The sequence below is a fragment of the Triticum aestivum genome, chromosome 1D (assembly GCF_018294505.1).
Source record: "Triticum aestivum cultivar Chinese Spring chromosome 1D, IWGSC CS RefSeq v2.1, whole genome shotgun sequence".
NCBI lineage: Eukaryota > Viridiplantae > Streptophyta > Magnoliopsida > Poales > Poaceae > Triticum > Triticum aestivum.
In genome coordinates this window covers 134165135-134171134 of record NC_057796.1, presented here as the reverse complement: position 1 = coordinate 134171134, position 6000 = coordinate 134165135, and positions in this window count along the sequence as shown.

Here is a 6000-nt window from a genome sequence, read left to right as displayed (position 1 = left end):
CGTAATTTTGTTTCGGATCGTCCATAGAGACCACAATAGCGCCCCTACGTAACGCCACACCATCCTTGCACTAGCCCCCTTCTAGGTTTGTAGCAGAGATAGAAAATCCAAACCCGACGCTGGATTCCAATTCTTGTGAAATGCTTCCCTAACGACACTCCACGTAAACTTAGCTAATGCGCATTGAAAGAACATGTGATCCACATCCTCATGTACACCACAAACGACGCAAAACCCATCAGATAGGCCGTTACGCTTAGCCACATTATCCGCCATCGAAAGACGGTTTCTAAATATTTGCCACAAGACGATCTTAGTCTTGAGTGGCAAACCAACCTTCCATAACCCCCTAGCTATGTCCGAGGTGTTTCCCTCGGTCATCTTGGAATACATGAACTTTACCGAGAATTTTCAGGACGTTGCCAGGCCCCAAGTGACCGAATCAGACCCCAAGCTGAGTTGTATGTTACCTATTTTGGCTACCGGTTCATCCCAGCTCACCGCTTCCATCGTAGAGAAGGGGCGCATAAAGTAAATCACCAGCGGTGAGGTACTAAGGGCATCGCCAACCATCACGTTGGTGTCCGTGGCTAATTGGTAGAGCAGAGGGTAGGAATGCCAAAGCGGGCTATCCTCTAACCAATTATCTAACCAAAACCGAGTGGACATGTCGTTGTTCACATCAAAATGGGCCCCTACCGTGAGCGCCGGGCGGACCGCTTGGATCCCGTTCCAGAACGCCGATCCCAAAGGTTTTGCTGTAAACAGATTTCCATCCGGGAAGTATTTTGCCTAGAGGAGACCAGCCCAGAGTCCCGACTCCTTTTGGGCTAAGCGCCACCACCACTTGGTGAGGAGGGCTACATTCATAAGCTTGGAATTGGTGATCCCCAAGCCTCCGAATTTTTTAGGCCTACACACTGCCGCCCACTTGACCAAGTGGTATTTCCGCTTGATTCCAGTTCCTTCCCAAAAGAATCTGGAGCGAGGGGTGTCAAACTTGGCATGAACCCCATCCGCCAGTAGGAACATTCCCATCGTGAAGAGTGGGAGGGAGGACAGGCTAGAGTTAGTAAGGATCAACCTAGCCGCCGACGACATAAACCTCCCACGCCATGGGCTAACCCTATTCACCACCTTGCCATAAAGTGGCTCCCACTCGGAAATTGATAATTTTCGATGGGAAATCGGAAAGCCTGGGTACTTAATCGAAAAGCCCCCAAGCTTGCAATTATGTAGGTTTGCAACACGCGTGCTCTCTTGGTGTCCCATTCCCATGGTGATCACCTCACTCTTTAGAAAGTTTATTTTCAGCCCCGAAAGGATCTCGAAGGCAAGGAGCTGCAACTTGATCGATGTGATGCTATTGTTGTCAGGCTCAAAAAGCAGCATCGTATCGTCTGCGTATTGCAGGTGAGTCACCCCCCGGGGATGAGGTGGGGCACCAACCCTTTTATGTGCCCTGCCGCTCTGGCCTTGGCGAGCATAGCCGACAGGGCGTCCGCAACAAAATTAAAAATAAGCGGCGAGCTAGGGTCACCTTGTCGGAGGCCCCTTTTGTTGCAGAAGAACTTGCCGACCTCACCGTTTATCATCACCGCCGTCTGTCCACAACTGACCAGGTGAATGATATAGTGAACAAAGCCTGCCTCAAAGCCCTTTTTGAGGAGCACCTCCCGAACGAACTCCTAGTTCACTCGGTTGTAGGCTTTTTCAAAATCGAGCTTAAGCAGCACACCCTTCCCTTTGGTGCGCTTTAGCTCATGCACAATATCAAGGAGCGCTATCGGTCCTTCCAGAATATTGTGTCCCTTGAGGAAGGCGGTTTGGCTTTTGAGGATCACTCATTGTGCAATGGGCGCTAAACGAGTGGTGTATGCCTTCGCACAGAGCTTGAAAGGCACGTTAATAAGCGTTATAGGCCTAAACAGTTTAATATTATCTGCGCCCTTAACCTCAGGGATGAGGCTGATAGCACCATAGTTTAGACGGGACAGGTCTACCGTACCTAGCGCAAAGCCATTCACTAACGCATAGAAGATATGCTTAAGACAAGGCCAGAACTTCCTAAAGAACTCCACAGGCCATCCATCGGGGCCCGACGCCGTGTCCATCTTCATATCAGTCAGCACCTTGTCAATCTCCTCCGACAGGAAGGACAGGGCCAACCTTTCATTTTCCGCCTGCGACACCCGCTCGGAAGGATCCTATAGATCCTCCCGCAGGTACAAGATTTTTTCCTCCGCCGTCCCCAAAAGACCGATGAAAAACTCGTAAATGTGGCTAGCAATCTCGTTTTTGGTAACTAGGAGGCCGTTGTCCGAAGTGAGCTGCAAAATAGAGCATTTACGCTTCCGACCATTCATGAATGCGTGGAAGTAGCTAGTACTCACATCTCCCTTAGTCACCCATTTGACGCCGCCCCTACGGCGCCAGTACTCCTCTTCTGCTCTGAGAATAGCGAGGACTTGGTTTTCAAGTGCATATCTATGTGCCCACTCGCTTTCGGAGAAAAGTCTGGCGTCGGCTTGTACATCCAGTGCTGCGATCTCATCTAAAATTCTAGCTCGCTCCTTCTTCGATTTGCTACCGTGGTTAGCCCCCCAACTGCATAAATACACACACATCTTGGCAACTGCGGCAATCCAGAACTCCGCTGGGCCCCGTTGGTATCCTACCTGCGATACAATGAGCGACCACCGCTCATTGACCATGAGTTTGAAGCCCTCTGCTTTGAACCATGCCGTTTCAAAGTAGAATCTACTACTACGATGAATGAATTCCTCTTCGGAGGAGAAAATGAGGGGGAGGTGGTCTGAGCCAATCCGCGTCTCCGCCACCAAGGAGCACAGGGGAAAAAGCACTTCCCATTCAGGTGTAAAGAACACACGGTTGACCATGCTGCATACAAGATGCAGTTGTTTGTTCGTCCAAGTAAACCTTGCTCCTGTACGTTTGGCTTCGCGTAACATCGTTGCCGCAATTGCGTTGTTGAACATGGACACCCTAGCCTAGTCCACATTGTCGTTGTTCTTCTCCACCCCCGAGTGGATCAAGTTAAAATCACCGCCCATGATCAGAGGGAGGTCGGTTGCCTGTTTGATCCAACCGAATCGGTGAGCTCCGAAAGAAACTCGGCTGATCTCGCATGGTCCGCAGGGCCGTACATGCCCACAACCACCCAGGACAACCAGGAGACACGGTGTCTAACAGTAGCAGCAGTGTAGAACACACCATACTCCCACACAATTACATCACATGCATCACGTTACAACCCATCAGGAGGCCACCCGAGTGACCAGTGGAAGGCACCCAGTGCCAATCAAAATGTTGAAGAGGATCAATAGCAAGTAAGTCTCTAAAAGTGAAATCGGCCTTAATCGTCTCTTGCAACACCACTACATTGATGCGTTCTTTCACCATGTACTCTCTAAGTTGCGTACGATGCCCTACGTGTCCACAGCCCCGAATATTCCAAAAGAGATAACGCATTATATGATTCGATTCTGAAGGCGAACTCCTTTGGAGCTCACCGTTTTAGCCACGCGCTTCCTAGCCGAACGCGACTGGAAGAAGGGATATCTGAGGCATCCCTCGCCTCTGTATCCCCATTGGGCATAGATCCCAGATCGTTCCCAACTGGTGCCATGGACCCCTCAGTCGCAGCCGCGCACCTAGCAGCAGTCGCGGCAACCAAGGAAAGGATATCGCCACTACTGGCCGTCACCGCCACGCCACTACCGCTCAAAATTGAAGCCAGATGCTCATCCGAGAAGGCATTTAAAATCCTAAAAGAGGTAGCGGGTTACCTGATGCTTCCATGTTCTTGTCGGCAAGGCAAAGCTTGGCGCTCTCCATGGACGTCATGTCGCCCAGCTTGGCCTTGGCCCTGACGTTGGGCACCCTCTGCACCACCGGGGTCGCCTTGGAGCACTTGGCCTTGGCACCTGTCCCCGCCGCCGCCAACGTCGTGCCAAGCTCGCCCCATAGGGCCATCGACGAGTCAGGGGCCTAAGGGGTTGCCCCCTTGGAACCCAACTTCCTCCCCGCCATCTTCTTGGGCTGCCTGCCCGAGCCTCGCCTCCTTGAAGATGTCAGACCCTTCATTCAAAATGCAGCCCGAGTCCACACCCATTGCCACTGGGGAAGAGGGTAGAAGGGACCCCCCTCCCTACCCCTAGGTGTTTCCACCTTGGATCAACGACCATCTCCAGGACCGGCAGCGACAGGTTGGAGCCATATTCATCAAAGGCTCCCACCAGAGTGCGAGCCAGAGGGGGAACACTCACCGTCGTGTCCTGGGTTGCCACCACCATGGCTCCCACTCCTGTAGCTCCCAGCTTGTCCCAGGTTTCGGTGTCAATGGACGTGTCCTGAATACTGTCCTCCGGTTCGTCCTCCTGAACCCCCATCTCCACATCGACATTCTCATCGGTGTCATGTTTCCCACCAGCAGCATCTTTGTCCTTAGTCACAGCTCCACTGTTTCTCTTGTTGTTGCTGCCCAGGGAGAGGGAGCGACGTGCCTTATCAGAATTGCTTGGGGGTTATTTGTCCGAAGAGCTGGGCCCCTGAGCACCACCATCGCCTCCTCGCTTGGGCAGACGCTCGAGCTCCACCTTGACCTGGTAACCCTCGTGGTTAAACAACAATTCAACAGTGTCTTTGAGCTTCTCCGTGCCTTACACGCAAGTTTCATTCTCACGGGCCCCAACCTAATGAGAGAGAGCTCGTCGACCACAATTGGACGGCCCAACATCCTGAGCCCCTCCATGATGCGCTCCACCCTACGGTGTTTCTTAGGGATGCCATATAGCTTGACCCATGCCTCGGGCATCGTCATAGGCTCAATCTCTTCATGCAGCATGTCACGCACCCTTGTCGTGATATCATTGATCGGGAGGAAAAACTTACCACTGGATTTGGCCATGTGCAGCAGGTCAGAAGAGGGAAAGACCACCAGGAAGTCATTGTCCCCCACTTCAGACACCTGCCAATCCCAATCCCCTGCCACAATGTGCTTGAGCTCTTGTTGAAGAATACGCAAGTTCAGCTTGCCAGGATCCGCCGACAGAATGGCCGCATTCTCGACCCTCAGGTCCCTCGACCCGTCCGCCTCCGCATCTTCATCGAACTGTAAGCAGAAGAAGACCTCACCTGAGATGGCGCTTCCCATGATCTGGAGGTTGAGTGGTCGCCCACGGGTCGGGCAATTAGCAGAGGCATGCCCTTCCTCTTTGCACAGCACGCACAACGGCTTGAAGGTGTACTTGGACTGAAAATGGCCCGAGCGCCCGCACTTGAAACACTCCACCTCAGGGACATCTTCCACCAGAATGGGCTCTCACGCCATCCCTTTGGAAGAAGACGGGGACGCCACCACGAGTGGCTCGTCGAAAGCCCTAGGCTTCTTGGCAAGCGGATCCCCATGGCCACCACCACAGAATGGGTGGTCCGTAGGCTTGCGCTCGAACTCGCGGCATCGTTGGCCCGGCTTCTTCTTCCTCTTCTTTTCTTGTTGCTGGATCCACCATGGGGGAGGAGGACCCCAATCCCCCTCGCGCCACATCTGCTCCTGTGAGAAGTCGGGTGACTCCCGCGCATCTCCATTGCCCTGCCGACCCTGCATCGCACGCATGGCCTTGTCGCGCAGCTCCCGCTCCCGCCGTCGCTCCGCCTCCTGGTCGGATCTCTTCATGGGCCTCTTGTCCGCCCGCAGATCTCCCATCACCACCGCCGCGTATGAGATCATAAGGGGTGGAGGAGGGGGAGGGATCTGGAGAGAGTGAGATGAGTGAGCTAGCTGCCGCACCTCCCGAATGGATGCGGGAAACCCTAAACTAGGGTCCCGACAGCCCCACCGCAGCCATATATAGCCAGATGCGGGCCGCTGCAACGTCCTAGTGGGGGCAGGCCCAACTAGCCCATCTGGAACCAGGCCCAAGCCCTCCGCTTGGGAGCCCAACGCGCTAAGACCACACTCCCCATCGGGCCCAACCA